This window comes from Pagrus pagrus, assembly GCF_965226575.1.
Source record: "Pagrus pagrus genome assembly, chromosome: 10".
NCBI lineage: Eukaryota > Metazoa > Chordata > Actinopteri > Spariformes > Sparidae > Pagrus > Pagrus pagrus.
In genome coordinates this window covers 12,087,860-12,110,042 of record NC_140194.1, presented here as the reverse complement: position 1 = coordinate 12,110,042, position 22,183 = coordinate 12,087,860, and positions in this window count along the sequence as shown.

Sequence of the window (22,183 nt, the reverse complement as noted above, 5' to 3'; positions counted from 1 at the left end):
AATGTGCTGTTTGCCTGCTAATACACAGAATGAGTGCTAGATAGCTAGCCCATGTCACACTAGTATTACAACGTTTTCCTCTTTTAAATACATTTGAAAAATAATGAAATAGAAATACAGTACAGTGTTACTAGTGGTAATAGTGGAATTAATAATAGCAGTTGGTTTAGTTTAGTTATGTTTACATTTGCTAACGGACGGCGGTGCATGATTGCCTGTCATAGCATAGCATTTTTTAAATATACTTTTTATATCAATATATATGGAGGGGGCATTTTTAGTATATATGATATATCCACATGGTATACTTACTATTGATCAATATATTAAACTGTGCCTGTTTTCTGAATGGTGGCCTTCAGTAACACTGTTAGGCCTACGCTACTTTACAGACATTGCCTTGGCGTAACGTGGCTGTTTATAATGAAACAGAGAACCAACATAAGCTCATAGCAATGTGAGCCAGTTTAATCTTTTTTAATGTTTGATGGTATTTGCTTGAAAGCGAAAGCAACAAGTACATAATTATCTGTCTAATTAAGCTGCCAAAACACAAGCACAGTGCTGGAGCACCTCTGAAACAGTGAGTGCACCATTCATTAGCATGTGCTATAAGCTTATTAATCATCTAACAGCCAATTAGCACACTGTTACCATTTGCAGTGGGTGTGTAAATAAATTCCTGGGTTAATTTCTTCCTCTGATAATAAAGGGAACATTATGAAAATTAGCTCTGTGACTATGTAAATGATCTATGTCGTTAATTGCATAGCAGCGATAGATGTTTGCCATGAACCGGGCTGGTGATGCAACAAATATTTCCCGGGCTGTTAGAGAAATTAATCGGGTAGCTGCTGATTCCCTTGAGGAATCCACCAGCTACAATAATGACATTTACCCAGCCCTCTGGCACACTGATAATGACAATGTCGCTGCTTGGCAGCAGGCCAGTGGGAGGTGAGGGCGATGGTGTGGGGCTGGCAATCATCTCTGAGAAAGACAGCGCGGACACACACAAATATACACACACACACTGGCCACACTGGCAGAAAAACAGCGGGCTTTAAGGACTAAATCAGCTCTTGTATCACCCACTGGTAATTAATAATAATTGCTTTCTAATAAGGGCCATGCCATTAGCAAATTACCTCTCTACTGAAATGCAACCGCAGCTAAACATGCTGTTATTGGAAAATGGAATCTAATGGGATTCACTTGACCAAAACAGAAAAAAAATAAAAAAATGACACGCACACATAGACACACTGAATTCATTTAAAAAACAACTGATGACCACTCACTGCTAATGGAATTAGATGCACAATGCATTCTGGCTATCAAAATAATGTCATCACATGGAGCTGATCCTGAATCATTGTGCAGCACCGACCGGAGAGCCGAGGGAGGGGATTTCACTCACTGTTGACGTTTTACTGACAAGTCAGAGAAGTGAGACGTGTTTGGATGTTAGAAAAACAAAAAGCGAGGTTGGCCCGGTTTCCTCTTCGCTTGAACTCCACCACTCCAACACCACCTGCCCCTCACCCCCCGTGTTCTGGCCTTGTGATAAATGCTTCAAGCTGGTCTTAATCATGCGTGTGACAGAGGAGGAAATGGAAGCCAGTGCAGACAGACAGGATGAATGGAGCATTTACTTCTGGTGGCTCCCATAAAAAACAGCCCGCCATGCAATACTGCCCTAGTACTGCTGACACTGTCTGGCTACTGACTGTGCAGCTCAGACACTTTAGCAAATACGCTCTGCGGGGCCAACCGCATCTCATTCGGCTTCACTAATGCCAACAATGGATTTGTCCCAAGACTAGTAAACTTTCAGATTTGCATTGTTTACTTGCATGCTTGTTGTAGTCTTGTGCTTTCAAGATTACCAGGATGAGGCATATTTATAGTGTAGCTGCTTGGGCTATTTTGCCATATTATGTAAGTGAATGTTCTGAGTTAGTGTTTATTTATCAGCTGCTTAGCCTTGAATTCTCAGTGCAGCCAATTTCTCCCTCCCACTGCTGCCCAATCAATTAACACGCGGGTAATACCAGGCCTATTAGAGCCAGCCAAAACCTTCCCAGCCCTGTCATCTGCTGTTGGAACAATTGCTTAATATAACACCAGACTCAAAGGAGCACTTACAGGGGCCCAATCTTCTGGAATCAATAACAACAGGCAGGCTATATTGTTTCAAACAAGGAACCAGTGGGGGATGAGAGGGAGAGAGGAGAGAGAGATGGGAGGTGGGTCAATACAAGTGCTTGGGTTTAAGAGACGCTGGCTCAGCCATAAAAAAAAAACACGTGCCCTAAAGTGCTGCTGCTCTCTGACATGGATATAAGCACCACTTCCTGGGCAGAGGGGAGGGCAGAGGGCCTGTGAGGTCTGAGAAAGGACGCGGCCTATCACCAGGCCTCTCCACAACTATGAGAAAAGTCATGAGGTTTAACCTCTGAGCCGCAACACAACGGCTAAAGGGCAGCAGCCCGGAGGGAGACGCTGTGCGGCCGTCTACAGCCTTTGTCACCAGCACTGTGGGACACCGTCAGGGAGTGGCAGCAGCCGTGGCATTTAGGGTCAGGGAAGATTTCATTTTCTTGATGATAATTCCTCGGGAGCTGTCCATCAAAGTTGATGAAAATTCAAATTGTGCTGCGAGCAGATGATTAGAAAGGCATTTGCCGTCCACATAACACAAATGTCACAGCCTCGCTAGCATAACAATGACAGGGCAGAGCCACCCAGCCACACTAATGGAGAGCATTTTTCTAGTAAGTGAAGCTGTCGCCTCTCTGGGGCCCGTCAATGTCAGAGCCGCATGGATCGCATCATTTCCTGTGCCAGCAGGGTGAGCTGGCTGGGGACACCACAAGGTATCGATCTGTCTGTAATCACACGAGCAGTTTGGGCTTCAGAAAAACTTCATCCTGAAGAGCTTAGATTTAAGGACAGGATCCAATTTCTTCGCCCAGTGCAGGAGAGGACGAGAGGAAGGAGGGAGAGACGTACAGTGTCAGTGATCTTTACTACAGGCCTAAAACAGAAGAGCAGACAGATATCGACTGCACGCTGTCTATCATCAGCACTGGAGGCCTGACTCTGCCCCTGTATGACCCAGTGGAAACACTTGTGCGAGACCTCATCACCACTGAATCTTTAGCACACAGTCAAATAACCGATCCTTACAGTTTCCTGCTGCCAAATCGGTTTGGTTCAGGAACTGGTACCCGATGCCAAAATATGTCAGAGTATTTTCATAGGGAGCATCAAAGAGGACGGAGATCACTGATAAATCAAAACCAACCGGAGGAATGAGACGCCACATTCCTGAAATTCTGGGTCTCCTGTTTTCAAAGAGAGAGAGAGGGAGAATGCAGTCTGAATGTGCACTCATGCGTTTTTATTAAAAAATGATCAGTGCAGCTGAGCGGCTTCAACAAACTGCGAATGTCTGTGGAAAGTGACGGAAAAATTGACAGGCTTTTTTCTGATGAGGGAAATTTGAATAATTGTCTATTTTGAGAGCAAGAAGAGGTGGTTTTTGACTAACAACGAACGGGTGAGTGATCACACCTGCATCTTTGGATGAAGACGCTGAACATCGACGGACAGAAAAAGGAGAGTGTGAGTGAGAGAGTGAGGAAACAGGTGAAGAGGAGGTGTGAACTATAGCATTCTCCCCGGAGGAGTGTGATCACTTCTGCCTCTCATCTCGCTTCTCTTTGATGTGTTCACATGAAAGTATCACCAAGCAGAGTCAGAATCTCCAAATGAAGGTTTAAATTCTGATAAGTGATTAAGGAAGTTATTGTTTTACATTACTTAACTGTTAATATGCTAATATCCAACAAGACATCTGTTCACAAAGAGGAAAAGGAACATTTTGGAGGGCGACTAGAGGAAAAAATATGATTCCTGAGCTAAAAATCCCCCAAAATCTAATGTGTTTTATTCAACTGAGTATAAAAGGAAGCGCATGAAAACAAAATAAGCCTGTGAATCTTTGTAAAGAGACACTTAAATTATGAATCTGAGTGAATATTTACTCTGCTGCCTCAACATATTGGTGCAGAAGCAGATTTGCCCGTCCGCCTGCAGACAGACAGACAGACAGACAGACAGACGGTGAGAGCCGTCTGCTGCTGTATGGCTGCTATCAAACAGCACACCATGACTTCTCCCGGCTTACAGCACGCTACCTGCATACATCCCCCCCAGTTGCCATGGTAATAGAGACCGGCGTAAGTAGTGACGGGCCAACCACAGACATCAGAGCGGCTCTTAAGCAGAAACATCAGACGGCTGCTGGTGGAGGTGATTTATTAAGCCCATGTTCAAAGTCCATCCGAACCATAACAAGCCTATAAGCATGCAATGGATCGAATACATTAAACTGGTTGAGAAAGCCCTCTCCCTCTTCATTATGGCGTTCATATTACATTCCACCATGCATGGCAGGCTGAATGAAGGGACAAATAATAATCTGAATAAAAGACACTGGAGTGTGCTGGAAATCAAGCTCACAATCTTATTGGAAGCGAATTGTGTTTATGCGCAGAGTGAGCCATAATTTGCTGCTAAATAATTGACTTCTCCGATGTTAAGATCTCAGGAGACTCTTTCAGCTTATTCATTGAATGGTCTTTGCAGCATGCGCAGCATATTAGCCTTTCAGAGACGTCTTGTCAGGCCTGCCACCAGGCTGTACGCAGGGACTCTTCTCCTCCACGCCTCTCCCTGAATAATAACCTTCAACTAACCTTTAAACCACAGTGAATAATTTCAATCCTATTTTCATATCAATGGCTGAGTCAAGCCAGGCAATTATCTTTTATCCGTATACTTTGCTGTCAGTGGAGAGAATAATAAAGTTTTCCCCTGTGAGGAGCTGCAGAAGGAAGAAAAAGAGAGGGAGCCAAAAAAGCGGAGCAAGATGCTGGAGATGCTATCTAAAGACATGAATGCGGCGATGAATTATTCAGTAATGACTACAAGATCTGTCATAAAAAAAAGCTCTGCTAACATCTGCACGGTGTTCTGAGGGGGCTGAGCAGAGCAGGGCATTGACGCCAGAACGCCTCTGAAGATAAACATGACAAATTGGCAGATCATCTGTTCAATTAGGATAGCAGAGCAGGTGTGCCGGTAAGGCGCCTGTGCCACAGGATGACACAGTTACCAAGCCAAACCAGAGGCATGATGGGAAATACCTTGTTTGTGTGACAGTGATTTAGAGCGATGCACCAGAAGGATACCCCAAGAAAAAAAAATAGGATATTCCCCTTGGTACTCATTAAAATTCGACTGCAGACGGCACCCTGCCCCTACCCCCCCTCCGTTTCATTGCTTCATCCTTCTGCTTTTGGCTCCTCAACTGCCTGACTGGACCTTCCAGGATCATTTCTTATTAATCCATAAAACATACCGCACTGGTGATTGGATTGAAGGGAGCACTGGAGCAGCAAAACATGAGATATGGAAAAACATCACACATTTCGGCGAGCAAGCAGGCAGGCAGGTTTGGGGGGGGGGGCGGGGGGGGCTGGATGGTGGTGGTGGGGGGAGAATAAGTGGTGAACAGGGAATGGGCTGTGTGTGAGAGATGATGTTGAGGAGGGGGAGGAGAATCGTGGGGGCAAAGGAGGAGGGAGGGGAGGTATAGGGAGAGGGGGGGGAGGGGAGGGGTGCAAGCAAGAAACATGTTTTGAAATATTAATCCGTGGTTCTGGCCGTGGGCTGGAGCACAGAGATGAAAAAAAAGGCAGGGGAACCTTTGAAGCGAGGGAATGTTCCCTGCATTCGCGAAGCAGGCGCTGCACAGACGGCCATGTTGGTGGAGAACAACTGGGGCAGGTGCAATGTTTCTCCCTCGCATCTGAGAGCCCTCGTCTCCACTCCACCCCATACTGGTGCAGCGTGTATTCAGAGTGCTCCCTTTTCCCAGCCCTGACACAAATGAGATGAGTGTGGTACAGTCTCTTAATCCCCAGTGCCTTGTAAAGCCTTTGAAAGGAATACTTACTGCGGCATAAACTATCGTTCACAGTCTTAAAGCAAGCATGTGAGGCTCTGTGGAGCTCCCTGCGAGCTGCATCCACTGGCTGCGGCTTCGTCAGATTTAGGTGAAGAGGAAAAGTGTATAACAGGATATCACAGAGGCTTATTGAACTTTAATGACCTGCTGAAACCCTGCTGAGGGACTAATGGATTCTTCTTGCGACTGCGTGCCCACTTACTGACAGCTTTGCGAGGCCGGCCACGTCTCGGCGGCATCACACCTGACGTCACTACACGCACGACATGTAGAGCCACCGCCGTGGAGCAGCATGAAGACGTCTGCAAAAAGTGAAAGCTCATTAAACGTGAGAGAAAAAAAACTCATTTAGGTGAATAACTTAATATGCAGTCCTCGAATTTAGCACGGCAAACACATCCGCTGTGAAGACAATACATTAAAACACTTTGAAAAATCACATTGGGAAAAGTCATCATCATTAAAGCGTACTCAGGCTAAGTATCTTAGATGAATTATGCTCCCTGCATCAAAAGACAGCATGAATAACATTGAGAGTGTGTCCTTTTCTCTTCTGTTCTCTGGCAGCACCCTGCTGGGAAACTTGAAATTACTCTCTGTCTGGCTATTCTCCACTAATAATAATGATAAAGTTTTTTCTCCCTAATTATGCAAAGAACTCTCAATTAGCATAACTCGTCCTCTGTGTCAGTACAAACAGTAGAACACCCCGCGGGCCCATGATGGTTTCATTCTCAGCCTGTTGTGTTTTTTTTTTTTTTTCTTCCTCCTGACTTCCTCTAGTGAGTTAATGAAGATGTATGTTAATAAAGATGGTTGTGTTGGTGCAGGTGTAAAAACGAGCCGCTGTAGCTGTAGGAGGTGGTGCTGTGTTTCGTATGCTGCCCTCTGCAGGCCTCCCACAGGGGCTGCAGCGCTGTTAAAAAAAGCCAGACCTGAAGCCTCTGTGGGGAGGCAGTGACACACTCCCTCTCACACAGCCTGCAGCAGAGATTAAAGATGTATGTTTAGGGCAGATCAAATAGAATGCAGAATCCACACGGCCTACAGAGAGAAAACAACACATTAAAAAAGATTTTAAATAAAACCATACATACTGTATGCTCCAGGCTTTGTCTGAGCCTGCAGTCGAGGCGGCTGATAACGTCCATCAAGCCTGCTATCATCAAAAGAAACAGACATCCGGAGAACCGGAGCTACTGGTTGTGATTTGTGCATTTTAAGGACAATGCCGTCCTGAGGGGGAAACCATGAAAGAGGCTGTGAACAAATGACGGCTGGTGTAGGATGCTCTTCATGAAAATGAGTTTATAATGTGAGCACGTTGCCACTAGGAGATGCCAATCAGCCCGTACAGGCACGAATATGTGACGCCTGGGACTCAAAGGTGTCATTAATAGTTTTTAAAAAATGCACAAAAGCGTGAGAGGAAAACAAGACATTAAAAGCAGAGGAACACAGGCGGGGAAGAGTGTACTATGTACTACTTAGTGCTGATGAAAGTGCCTGAAGTCCTTAAGGGTTTGGCAGTAAACACTACAAATAGACAATCTCCAGAGAGGCCCATCACCTCCCTCCTCCTCCTCCTCCTCCTCTGCCTCCCTGCGTCTCCGAGGAAGAGCTCGTCGAGAGGGAACACCATTAAGACCACGCCGAGGGTGAACACACAGCATTTCTTAAAAAAAGTCAAGCCAGATGCCAGTAACCCTCGAATAGATCCGCTGCTTCTGCTGACTTGTGCTCTATCAAGTGTCCTCAACGCTGGAAAAAGTCACAGCTGAAGGTGTGAAGTGGACACCCAGCCACCACATGACACAGCGATATCCAATCAGCGAACAACGTTTTGACACATCAGCAACACTCCAGAGGGCCTGTGTCGACTCAAGTGTCCACATTCCTGCTCAGTGGGCGCTCGGCCTGGGGACACACACACACACACACACACACACACACGTACAATGTGCAGGGTGGAGCAATGTTTCCTGTGAGAAGTGGAGATGAAAGGTCACATTATGGTGTCAGATTAGACATGGCTTTGAGTCCGGCCCTCTCAGAGCTCGGTCAGACACATTAGAGGGACATGTTTTCCCATCGCCTCATTTGAGGCGCGCTTGTGAGCCTCATGAAATCCTCTCCCCTCCTTACATCCCACTTCCACCGCCTCAGGCACTCGCAGAGAAAGGGAGGCGAGAGTGAGAAAGAGAAAGAGGGAACGAGAGAGTGTGTATGTGTGTGTGAAAGAGAGAGAGGATTTCACGAATGCCTTCATCATTTAAACGGCTGTGCTGTCGCTGGAGCGCAGCATGAATAATTCAGTGAGACTGCTCCTTCTTCAAACAGACAAATAGAACAGGATTACGCCTCCACAAAGCAAACGGTAAACACCACAATCAAAACAACAGAATTAATTAGGTAATTAGGGAGACAAAATAAATGTGAAATAATGATAAACTCTTCTGAGACCACAGCTGCAACTCTGTTACAGTATGCAAATATGCAGATTCAAGAGTTCAGAATACATTACAGGCTCGGAGGATTGTTTGGAGTGAATGGCATTTGGCGAGCATTTTTAAAATGATGAGATTCAACACATAATCCACATCCAAGCACACTGCTGAGGAGGAATTTCTAAAGTGTATTTGCAAGACAGCCTTGCACAAATCTATATGAAGCCAATCAATCAGTGGCGATGAATATTCAGAGAGGAGATCATCAGCAGAGAATGTATTGCTTACTAAATGTTTGTATTGCTTAAAAACCCTCGGTGAAATGGACTCAAGCTCTTATTAATGCTTGTATTTGAAAGTTGAAAGAGATTATAAATCTTCTCCGGCTAGAATATATTTGTATATACACACTGACACCGTTGAGTAGGGGGAAAAAAAACAGATGGGGGCTTACATAATTGAAGAATGAACAGCAATCCAGCTCAAGGATTTGTAGTTCATTTGCAGTCTAGAGTTAAGGCATTTATCTCCTTCTCATTCCAGCTGGAGTATTTCACTGCTCTATAGCCGATTAAAAGTGTAAGCAAAGAGAATCCTTCTCATCTCCGAGAAATCCAACCATGAAGAACAAGTGACAAAAGCGTGCAGAGTACGCAGGCCTACTGAGAATTTTGTTTGCCTTGTGATATGGAAAGGTCAGGGCTAAACCTTCTGCTAGCAGCAATTAATGTCTCCGACTCATGGCGCAGGAAGTTACAGTGATCATCAGCCGACATCCTCGGCTTTCATCGCATGACAGAGCCTGGCACGGGGGGGCTTAGGTGAATATGAGCTATCCATTTCAAGCAATATTTAAATCACATTTCCAATTTGCAGCCCTTGAACAGCAGTTTAGAGCGGGATGAGGAGGTTGAGGCATAATGACAGCTTCTCCGGGGTTTATTGAAAGTGATGAATGCTCAGACGAGGGGATTGCTCAGTGTGAATTCATGAATTTGAGAGAGATTATTTAAGCCGAGATCAATTTGAAAAGTCCTACAGCTCAACATTGATGCAATGTTTCAAGGGCACAAAAAAATACTCGGCACGGCCAAGTGAAAAAAAAGAGATCCCTTTAACAGCCTGAAAAGCCTTTTTGCTGCTGGAACAAATTAGCTCTCTAAATCTGATAATGGTTCCATCCAAACCAGTTTCATCAGCAGTACCGGGGCAATGGGGGGACACTACATGACACACTAGAGCTGAGAAACACTGTGCAGATACTGTGCAGATTAATCTGCCCACTGTATATGCAGCAGCAGCATGTAATGATGGATGAGTAAGAGGATGATAAAAACAAGCCTTGATGTCCAACAAAGCAGCAGGGGTCGGTCACTCTAAGCCGTTATGCCTTAGAGTAAGTACAAATTTACAGCCCAACTGCCTCCAAACTACTGGGACTAACTATATTAGCCATCGCTGGGTACAAACCCCTGAAGACAGCATTAAAAGCTCACCAAGACAGACTGGAATACTGTGTAGCTATCAAAGGACCACAGAGACAGATCCCCTGTGTCGGAGGAAAGAAAAGAAAATACATCACTAATAAATGAACATGAGATACAAAGAAAATGGAAAATGTGGGACAAAAAGAATGAGGCGCACATATTTCGTCTGAATCCGGGAGTAAAAAGGAATAGCGAATGAGGAGCTGCTGCTGTCCTGCAGGGGCAGGGCGGCTGTTTTTCCACAGAAGCACATCCCCGTCTCTGCCAGCACTCATTTACTGATCTCATTAATATCCCTACTCTGAGGAGGAGAGAGACAGCAGCCGTGAAACAGCCTCCCCCATCTCCTCCTCCTCCTCCCTCCACCCTCCGTGTGCCTGTTCCACTGGGTCCCCCTCCCTTTCCTCTCATCTCCGCCTCTCTGTAGTTCAGTAATTGGGCTCAGCTCATTGTTATTCAAAACCCTGTAGAACCAATTAGCTGCAGACCTCCTGACCCTGGGTTGCTATGTAATGGTGCAAGCTAAAGACTCTAAGTGAGGAAGCCAAGAGCAAAGGTTTTAAATTCCTTTAGTTCCTGATTAATAATCCTGTCAGGGCGATCAGAGACATTAAAGAGAGACTCTCGTTCGGCTCCTGCTTTTATGGCTTCTCCCTCATTTCTAGGCTGTCCATTAAAGCTTAATGATGCCGGGGGTCGCTCGCTCTCCTCTGTCTTGTCAGATAAATGTACGGTTAACAGGATGATGAGGAATCCTGATCCTCCGGCAATCTGGGACAAAGCAGGCCTGTGACCCCTCTGGGAAGAAGTAGGGCAGCAGCAGGAGAAGATGAACACACAGCAGAGAGGACAACAGAGACAGTGGTGGCGTGGATGGTGGACCGAGATGTCCGGCTGCCCTGGAGGATAGAGATGAAAGAGACGGGGCGGATAAAACCTGGGGTGGAAGGCAGAGATGAGAGGGATGCAGATAACACTTCATGCAACATTGATGAGGAGAGCGAAGGTAAAGGAAGAGCAGTGGTGGAGGCTGCAAAGCAGTCTGGCGCTACAAGTGATTTGTTTAACAGCAATACAGAGAGTGCAGATGTTACAGTGCTACATTAGACGCCGCTGAGGAAATAACAACTACTCAGCTACTGTAGGAAGATTGTTTGTTTACACCTGTTTATGTAAGCTGGTATTATAGGAGCAGATGTCCATAAATTGATTAATTTTGCAAAACAGATTAACATGTCGCAGGCTGAAGCAACATGTAAACACTAGCCTAAACAGCCCCCTAAGGCTTCAAACAGCTATAATCTATACTTTTACTTATTAACAACGGATCACATTTCGACTTGAATGTGTGTCTTTCATAATGATGAGCTCGCAGGGAGTTATCACCTGACTCTGCAGTTACACTCAGCTCAAAGCGTCTGTCCAGCATCTTTCAGCCTTTTTGTTTTACAGCCCAAGACTCTCATCAGCGAGCCAAATAGTGCTAAAGACTCACTGAGCGCTACAAAAATTAGAAACCATGGACGGTATAAAAAGTGGACGGAGCTTCCAGGTGCAGAGGCCAATGCAGAAGTGCCTTAAACCCGCATTCTTTCTAATAGCCAGCAGGGGGCGACTCCACTGGTTTCAACATGAAGTAATATCGTTCAAGTTCAAATATGATGACAATATCGCTGAAAATGAATACTTAACACTTGTTTTTCTAAGGAATTATCGAGGCACTTGGGGGGAAAAAATGGCGATCCAATCAGGATAGAAGAGCAGCATATCCACCACCATCTTGTCCATGTTTGGTCATTTCTGGCTTCAAGAAACCAAGATGGCAATGTCCTAAACGGCAAACGCAACGCTTCAAAACAGTAGTCCAGAAACCAATGGGTGACTTTCCATGTTTGGTTTACATATATTTACCTTAGGAGATGGTGGAGACCAAAAACGGAGCAAAAAGGAGAGTGAATGCTGAATGCTGATGTTGATCTGTGTCGGTTGGATGTGTTTCTACACATTCACAAGAGTTTGCTTAGTGCACCAAATCAAATTTAAAGTTAGTGTCAGACTTTGTGGTCAAAACATTCTTAACTGCAAGTTTTATTGGCTGTCTTGCAGAGAGGAGAAATATGAAGCGACCTACAGTCAGTTAGCGTCAGCATAAAAACAGGAAACAGGGGAAACAGCTAGTCTACCTCTGTCCAAAGGTTAAAATGACACAAAAACAAACCACCCCCGAAGGTGGATTTTTTCAATCACGACACGATTTATATGGATATATATTTATATACTGAAAATATTGCAATGTTATTTTGAGGCCTTATTGCGCAGTTCTACATAAAGCAATATAGACATGAGCAGTCTAATGCAATATACTACAAAATCCCTGCCCCTTTCATTTGCTGGAAAAATTAACAAGAAAGCAAAATCATTCACTCACAGCTTCTGTTTGGGCTCTGTTAGCATTATATTACCAGGTGTTCGTGTTATTTTGTCCACAGCCCTCCTGTGTCTCGTTTGTAGTATTTATGCTCAGTTAAGCTAACCGACGGCTGGCTGTGGCTTAACAATTTGCAGACAGACAAAAAGTATCAACCTTCTCGTCTAACTTTCAGCAAGAAAGTGAATATGTTTATTTTCCCCAAATGTCCAAAGATTCCTTGAAACTATCAGTCAAATCTTTTCCACACCCCATCTATTACAAACTTGTTGACCGTCTTCCAAGCTGTTAAGATTCAGTTTTATAGAGCGAATAATTTCATCAAAACGTCACGGGGCAGTGAACCACCATCAGTCCATAAAAGGCCGCTGACTTGTCTTGTTTGTGAATCATCTCTGCAGGCGACCACGATCTTTGAACCAAGACGACGCCGTGCTCACACCTGTTTTCTAAAAACTTGTTTGGAAAACTTGTGGTGTTTGCATTCCTAGAGCCAAAGTGCTTATTTGGTTCAGTTCTCCAGGCTTGGCTGAGAGTTGTGGGAGGATTCACATGCACTGCTGTAAACACTGGCTGCCTCAAGCCCTCTGACACTGATGCATCGCCTCCCAGGCTGCTATAAATCCTTTTACAACAAACTCCATAAAGCTCTTTGGTGCCTAAATATTTATGGTTGCCTGAGTTTCCCTTGAGGGTTGTTTTCTGTCAAAGTACCAACAGCACTAAGTCATGTGGAGTGACTCCAGACTTCTTATCTGGGCGTCAGGGTAAAGGGCCTGGTGGTCTGGCCATCTCCACCAGAAGAAGAACTCACAGGGAGGAAAGGCCACTAATGAGTGCTTCTCCCCCCGTCACTTCTCCTCACTGGTCTCCTCTGTTAGTGGACTCAATTGACCCGGCAAACAAACACACTGCCGGATGACCTCTGCTGACCAGACAGACAAACAAACAAACTTTTCCGTGTCAAAACTACCAAGCCCGCCTCTGTCAGGGACCAGGAAGCAGTCAATGTAGGACAAACATGCTGGAAATATCAATGGACAGAAGACAATAACGGACATGGGGCTGTAACCCAACCTGGCGGCTGGATGACTCACAGATCAGGAGGTCAAATGCTGTTATCACTGCAGTACACACCGGCAGCGCGTGGATATGAGACGGCTGGAGAGTAAATACAGGTGTGCCGACACCTCATAGGTGGATGCCTTTCACAAACGTGTCATTTTGCCCGTCGCACTGTCGCTGTCAGCTGCTAAACAAGGTGGCTCCTTGAAACAAGTGTCTCTAAAAAAGCAGCAGCGGGGCCTGATGAGTCCTCAAGCATCCTCCCAGTGCTGTGATTACTGACGTTTACCCTCTTTAATATGTGTAATTCCCATTTTCTCTGATTCATGAGTAAGAGCCCTCAGGGGGACCACAGTAAGTGGCAGTCTGCCAAAGCCCTCCTGTAGGAAAGGCTCTAAGTCACTTCTCCCTCAGCAGTGAGATACACGATAGCACGACAGTTACAGGTTGTCTCACTTTACCTTTATTATTGTTTTTGGCTTCTAGGAGCGCCGATGACAGCTTGATTATACAACGCCTAATGTTATGTGCTTCACATGCAGGTGTGACACAATTATGATTGCACACCTATAAAAAGGCACTGAAAAATAGAAGCATGATGTTTCACAAACATTGGTTTTACATGTGTCACAGACTGCTACTAATTGTACACCAGAGCCGAAATAATGACCCCTGGTTAGTACAGACAGCAAGACTGACCACAGAGGACACTGAGACAGGTATTTTCCTAATCCATTTTCCAATACGCTCATATATAGACTTTAAAGTCCAGTGTTTAGGATTTAGGGGGATCTGCTGGAGGAAATGGAATACAGTATTCACAATTATTTGTTCGTACAGTAGGTGTATCATCACCTGAAAGTAAGAATTGTTGTTTTCGTTTACTGAGGGCCTTGACACACCAGTTTTGGGGGCGCCTGTGTCTCTAGTTGTTGCAATTTTGTCCTGCACTGTTGGCACTAGTCAGCCCGTGTCAGTGGCTTTTCGGCCAACTGAGCACGTTGAATCGGAAATTACTCTGATTGCCCGTTCAGCTAAGTGAATCAGAGCACAAGAAGAGAAACAGGAAAAGACAGAAAAAGCCCCTTAAGCCTGTCGATGTAATATCCATGATTTCACCCATTTAGTGCAGTTTCTCCTTATTTCTTGCCTCCGCCTCTACGTCAGTGCCATTTGCAACTTTTTAATCAGACATATTTTGATTTGAAGCGGCTATGTTAGCGAGAGCGGTGTTAAAAAACCGCTGCTTTATCATTACAACGCAATTATTACATTATTAGGCCGTCGGCTGAAGTCTTTGCAGTGTGTAGCTTTTTGCTTTTTGGCCGAGACACTAACCCTAACCCTCAAGGGATCGTCTTTCACTGAAGATACTGAAGTATTCAGTTGGTTGCAATCTGCAACTTCACCGCTAGATGTCACTAGGCCCTTTAAGCTAGGGCAATGTATCGTTAACATGTTGTTATCGTGATATATAGTTAGTTAGATTTTTTGATATCGTTATATCTTGATAAGACATAAGTGTTGTCTTTTCCTGGTTTTAAAGGCTGCATTACAGTAAAGTGATGTGATGCGATTTTCTGAACTTACCACATTGTTCTGCTCCGACTACTTTCTTCAAAAATCTCATTGTGTCAAAGGTGCAAAACGTAAGAACTGACCACCTTGATTTAGAGGCAGCATATCACCAGAGTGCCTGCTAACTGCTGCTGACTGTATTCTGTTTATACATCCATGACTTTAGCTACTGTTAGCTTTTAAGCTCAGTTAGCTGTGCAGCTAGCCTGACTACCAGTGTATTGTTGGTGTTTACACCACTAGCACAAGAGCTTTGGACCACGGGGAGAAAGAGGTTTTTAGACTCAGGGCTAGCTGTTTAGCATGCTAACTTTAGTAGATACCTCTTCAACACGTTACATAGATGTCTTTGACATAACAACAAAAATATTATCTTTTCACATTCTCTTGATAATATTAGTTAATTTTTGAATGTTTTGAACTAGAATTCTTACATATTGCACCTTTAATATTTTGTGAAGGTAGTCATTAGTACAATATTGTCACAATATCTATATTGAGGTATTTGGTCAAAAGATATCATAATAATTGATTTGGTACCCAGTCGGATCTTTTATTTAAGGCCTTATCCTGCAGCTCTACTTAAAGCAATGAAGACACGAGCAGTCTAACGCAATATACTACAAAATCCCTGCACATTTCATATGCTGGAAAAATTAGCAAGAAAGCAAAATCATTCACTCACAGCTTCTGTTTGGGCTCAGTTACCCAGATGTCGTTTCTGAGGCTCCAGTTTTATGTTTTTGCTCTGACAGCATTATATCACCAGGTGTTCGTGTTATTTTGTCCACAACTGTGTTTTAACTCGTCATGACGCTCACCTGTGACCTGACCTGCTTTCAAGTCTCACACAGTAAAGACAAGACAAACCGCCTGTTGTCAAAATAACAGAAATTCAGGCACAAGTCAGTATAATATTGGATTTCTCCTTCTTCCTGGCAGGAGGTACTCTTCATCTTCAGCAGCACAGAGGATGTGAGAGGTGGTGGTTTTATTTAATGTCTAGTAGTTAGTGTATTCTTTTCATCTCTGGGTTACAGAGTGTGCTGCAGGCCAAACAGAGGGCCTACTGTTGGAGAACAGCTACATGATGACAGACCCACCAAGAATGTTGCCCTGACCGCCATATGTAATACAGCACCCGGGTTCCCTTATTAAGGAGTGAAATAATTTCCACCAAAGTGGTTGGTGGTGCTGACAGCTCAGATTAATGCTCTCTGTAAAACAGCCAGAATAACAACTGCTCCTGCACGCATCGTGAAAACCAGTACGTTTGGCTGAGGGAAGCCTGCCAGCTCTACAAATTCATGCATATTTGGGTCTGTGAACATCTGCCAGTGCAAATAATTTATGCTGTTCTCTCAGTTAAGGGGCAATGAATCCCCTCTGAAAAGTTTTCTCCAACTTCTACAGTAAGCCTGCGCACTCACCCCCCCCCCTCCTCTCCCTGGTGTGAAGTGGTGCAGACACACGCTCCAACCACAGACCAGGCTGAATGAGGAGGATCCTGAGGCGTGTGGGAAAGTCCCAGGCACCACTTCAGTCGACCAAGAGCCAACTGTTTCCTGTCCCTCTTCAGGCCTCGGGGTGAGAGCGCGCTGTCAAGGCCATATCCATAACATCCTCCTTGCTGCAGCATGAATGGAGCCTTGCCTTGGGTGGGATCTCCAACAGCAGCCCCAGACACAGAGCAGATATCTGCATGCACGCCTCACAGTCGGGGCCCTGTAGACATGTTTCTCCACCGGAGCGGTGAATATCTTATGAGCATCGTGGAGGTGGATCAAAACATTTTGAGCTCGCTGACACTACGGCGCTTTCCAAAAAAGCTCTGTTGTTGTGTTCCAGCACAATGGTATCAGGTGATTAAACATCCGAGGGGAGTTGTATTGATATTCAAAACGCCACCACCAGCAGATGGCATATTAATCATTAATTGATTCTCTGCCATTTCTGTTTGATCTACAGCACAAAATTCTGGGCTAATTTAGCACCCACTATGCTGCGCTCGGCGATGATAGCTAGACTATTTATGAGCAGAGAGGGAACCTATCATTTTTCCTTCAAAATTATAATAATACACTGCTCTCTGCTCCTGTAGTCAACACACCCCGCTGGACGTGAAGCCAGCTCATGCTCCATTATATCAGCTTGCAAATTAAATAACAACCGTCAAAATATTTTCGTCATTATACACCTGACAACTAATTATAATGTATAAAAAGTACCTGGAAGTGAAGAGAAAGTAGTAATTTAATAAATGAACACTTTGCCCTTTGACTCACACGGTGGAGATGTGTGGGAGGAAAGCCGAGAAAAAAAACCTCACATTAACTCTGCCAAATGTTTGTGTACGTGTATATCAGGCGAGGCAAAAAGCTGTCAAGAAGCTCTCCTCCCCTCCTCATTACTCCTCTCGTCCTCACCCTCTCCTCCCAGTCCGAACGGCTCTCCTCCTCTCCTCCAGCAGACTGGCAGGAGGTCAGCATCGGGCCAATCCTCGGCAGCCCCAGAAGGGAGGTGCTGTCAACAAGCAACATGGATAGTTTGAACACTGAGGGCAACGCTGTGGCACGCCGAGGTCAGGAGGAATCACTCAACCAGGAACTGACCAACAGCACAGTCGGAGATGTAACTGTCAAGGCTCAGGCCTCCTAATGAGGCAGGCCAGCACATCTTAAGTGTGCTGCTGCCTGTCCTGTTGAGAAATTCATTTCGATAAAGCATGTTTCTATAAAAATGCTTTAATGCTGTGGCCTTTGCTGTATTTATTGACTTCAAAAATATAAGTTACCGTATTTCTTTTAGAGTGCATCAAGTGCATCATATGCTCACATGCCAGTTTATTCTGTACACCAAGCCAAACAAATGCAGGCTAATACACAGCCCGACTGATATGATATGGTACTGATGTTGGTTGACAGATATTATCTGCCGATATCAGCGTATTTGTTGCCAGATATGCGCCTATGAAAACGATTTTGCTTGGGATAAGTTGTAGTGATTAAATTCCCAATAAGTTTACTGTTTCAGAGCACATTTGTCATTTTAGGCAATAAAGTTTATTTTTCAACTAAAGACCCGGCCTCTGGGACATATCTTTGTCACAAGTGTTTGATAACTACATTCGAGTTGGGACGATTACAAAAAAATGTGCATATATCAGCCGATGTATCGATTATCTTCCTTCATGAAGATCGTGACACTTTTGTTGAAACAGTTCTGGAGAAGTGTTGACTCAACTTTAGAAGTTTTTTGTTGTTATGTAGTATCTGGAGATGTTTCCCAATATTTAGTCTTCCCGTGGATATAAATGGGGTAAACAGTAAACTAAACATTACCATTTTCATGAAAGTAGGATTTATTGCGGGGTTGTTGTATTAGAGTGCATTAGTTTAACCTGCGTGAACATAATGAACTGTGTGGTAACAGAGTCCAGCTTCTGCTCCTCTGCTCTCAACTCAACTTATTTCACAGCTAAGTCTGCCCTCTGCAGGTTAAAACAAGACACCTGAAGAAGGCTCTTGGATGAGAGGTGACACGTCTTCAGGAAACTGAAACAAGCCCAGTTGCCTACGATACAGCAGTTAGGATTACCGTGACCTGGATGACTGAGAATCTTCATCAACAAGACAACCGTATGCCTTGGTTTTGACTCTGTGACGGTAACAGATTAACTTGTATCATGACATTTTATGGCCTTTCAATGAACTGTCATCTAAGGTTGAATAACAAAAAAGCTGTACTTATAGAGAAAACCGAGGTGAGAGTAAAAACAAAGTCCACTTATTTCAGCTCATGTTACTGAACTTAGAAACAGAAGAACATCTTTTACCAGAAGCAACAGCTGTTCGCATCGGACCATTCATAAACGATTAGCTCCACGCCCTCAGGTCATGATCACACTATGACACAATGTCCCTCTGTTGCGCTGCTTTGAGACATATTTGTGTAAACATTTCCTCCTCAGACTTTTCCTATTAATCTCACTAAGCATAGCTCAGAAGACTGTGTCACACAACTGGCAAGTCAGAACAAAATTGTGATTCACTAGTTAAACCTAAAGACAGACTGTTTAAATTGTGAGAATTTTCTATTTCTTTCCTTTTTGCTTGTTTATACACAGTCCTGCTAGTTATTACATAGTGTAGTGTTTTGCTTGGTCTTGTCAATTTCTGTCTAGTTATCTTTTGTTTTACAAGATGGTTTACCTTTAGATATAATATGTAACATTACCACATTAAAATGTGGTAAACATCTAGACTTTTGTTGAGTTGTTTACCTTAATTGTCCTAAATGTTTCCAACAATGTTCAAACCCACAGAAATCTGTAATTTTGTTCAAGGTAACGTTACGTTTCTGTCGCTACAACTTTCCACAGAGTGAGGAAGGAAGTTGGTGAACGTGACTAAACCAATAATAACGTTCAAAGCATTACCTCGTCAACATTTCTGCCTGAGTCACGCTGATAGATGTTCATTAGTAATGGTGGTTGTTTAACAATGAACTCCCATGATCCCACACTACTTACGCCTTTTGTTATTCTTTTGACTGAGAAATCACATACTGCGCCTTTAAGTAACTCCACCTGCATCACAGATAACGTGATATTATATTTCTATGTTACTTAAAGTTGTAAAATTATGATTAAAAAAAAAATAAAGCAAATAAATACTCCTGAGAAATCTGTGTGTGCACATGACACTAAATGACAAGATTGTTTTAGTGACCGTGAGGGTGAGAAGTGGAGAGGTGTCAAAGGTTAAACGACACCCTGCACTTATTCTGTGAAGAGGGGGTTTTCAGAAATGGCTTATCAGAAAATCTAAATTAACATAGAGACAAATCTGCAGCACAGAGGTGCAATCACACCCAGACACTCAGGCGTGGATCAAAGCTGCGAGGAGACACGGGGGAACAGCAGATGAAAGGGGTACACATTAAGCTGTTTACTAAGGTGACATGAAAAGGTGTTTTAGCTCAGTATTCAGCCTGATGAGGGAGAGTGGGTTATCTTATTAGATATTCAGAGCTGCCAGTTCACAGCCTTTAAAGCCCTGCTCGACATCAAAAGAAAACTCAATTTACTGGCAAGGTGATGTCTAATAATAGTGATGTCCCCCTGGATCAAATTAACATTTAACTGTTAAGGCTCACTCGGGCGCTAGCGAGGTGAGACGAGGACTCACTGAGTGGTGGGTATCGTGGTCTCCAACCTGTGGGTCAGGACCCCCACAAGGGACCATGAGATAGATGTGTGGGGTGTAATTAACAACGGCGGAGTGTAGAAAATAATCTGCAACACACTCACTCCTCTGACCTTTTTGTGGGTATTAGCTGTTTTAGCGCTGTGGCTCTAAATGTCTGCAGGTCTCCTTAAAAATATCCCTCGGTGTCACATTAACCTCGGTCGACTGTTTTCGTTGTCAGATCACAAAACCGGGTGAGGCAAACACAAGCAGCGCCTGAGAGAGAAGAAGAAACCTCGTACGGTTCAGGTCAGACTCTCCTCAATCAATCACGCTCCGATCAGGATAAATGACCAGAAGTTACAAGCAGTCAGACCACAGTGTAAAAACACTACATCTGTCAAATTAATGACGTGGAGTGTAACATTTGCTCGTGAAATGTAGAGGGATTACAAAGAAGATTACAATATGTGTGGTGGTTCCTGCTCCAGCTGAGAGGACTCATCACACAAATGATAAATCCACAGTGCAAATTCAGTAAAGGCCCCAAAAGTCTCTGAAGCCTCCTCAATTTCTTCGTTTCCCACCGAGTGGAGATCATGTGCACAAAACCACTACTACGCCGCATTGCAAACAGATGGATCAAACAGTCCTTCCCCTTTTCTTGGACTGCGTTCTGTTATTGGAAGGAATTTCAGTAAGAATTACCAAATCTGGCCGCCTGTCAGGAAAACAAATGGACACAGATGTAGTTTTCCATTTTACAGGCTGTTTATGTCTTGCAAATTCCTTCTCCAGAAGAGCGGGGTATGTTCTTTCATGTTTTAATGGCTCGGAGTGACCGCAGCCCTTTGTGGCAAATGCACTTTTCCAATACTAATGACATACAGTCACACAAGGCTCTGGCAGCAGCGTGCTACTGAGGCTGCGTGCCCGCTGTGTAATTAGTCTACCACTAACTCCTAGTCTGGGGAAACATTCACAACCACATTAAACACTGACGGTTTTTCACCTCAGAGAGCCCGAAGCAGACGGATACGCTTTGGAGGAATCATATAGAGCACAAATGGCTTTCATCAGTCAGTTAGACTGATAGCATTTGTTGTCTAATAGGAGGAGGTTGCTCCACAGTCTCCTCAGACGCTGGAAGGCCGAGAGGGATTGGATGACAGTCTTTATACTGGAGTGATTGTCTCTTATGTGATCCTCTTACAAGAAATCTAAAAAAAAAAAAAAAATCAAAGGAGCCAGCAGTGTTAGTCAAAACACTGACAAACCTCACAGAAATACCGCTGTACTGAAAACCACAGTGCTCAAATTTGTAACCGAGAGATGCAAAACAGTGCGGCTTTGTGGCTGTTCTGTGCAATAATGCCATCTGGTGGCACTCGCCCAGCATTACAACAAATCAAACATTGTTCGTGGTGTGAAGGCGTGTTGATATCTTTGATGTTAAACTGCTGTGTTTTATATTTTCACAAGATCAATGCTTCACATGACAATGTGAAAGGGCTCGCTCATTGTGAACCAGCAGAGTATTTACTCCTTTGACTTTATGGAGCTTTAAAGTGAGTTTCAGCTCACTGTTTCAGCCAGGTTTGCTCATTGCATCATGTAATCTGTTAAATTGCCTCAGGTGATGTCAATCAGTGTCTAAGTTGCATTATGGGTAATGTAGGCAACAGGTCAGAAAGGAAGAAGAATGTGTGGAATAAAAAGGTGATATTTCTGGTTTGGCTGTATCAAATTTGTTAATTTGTTTCTAAACTATAGGAATTAGATGATAGCCCAGTGGACTGCTTTTAAAAACCTGCTGCTGTCATTACCCACAATGCAACTTAGCCACTGAGTGACATCACTGGAGGCAATTTGTCAGATTACATGCAGCTTCCTCTGGAGCTACAAAAGGCTTTCAACACTTTTTTTCACATGGTGGACTTACCCTGTAA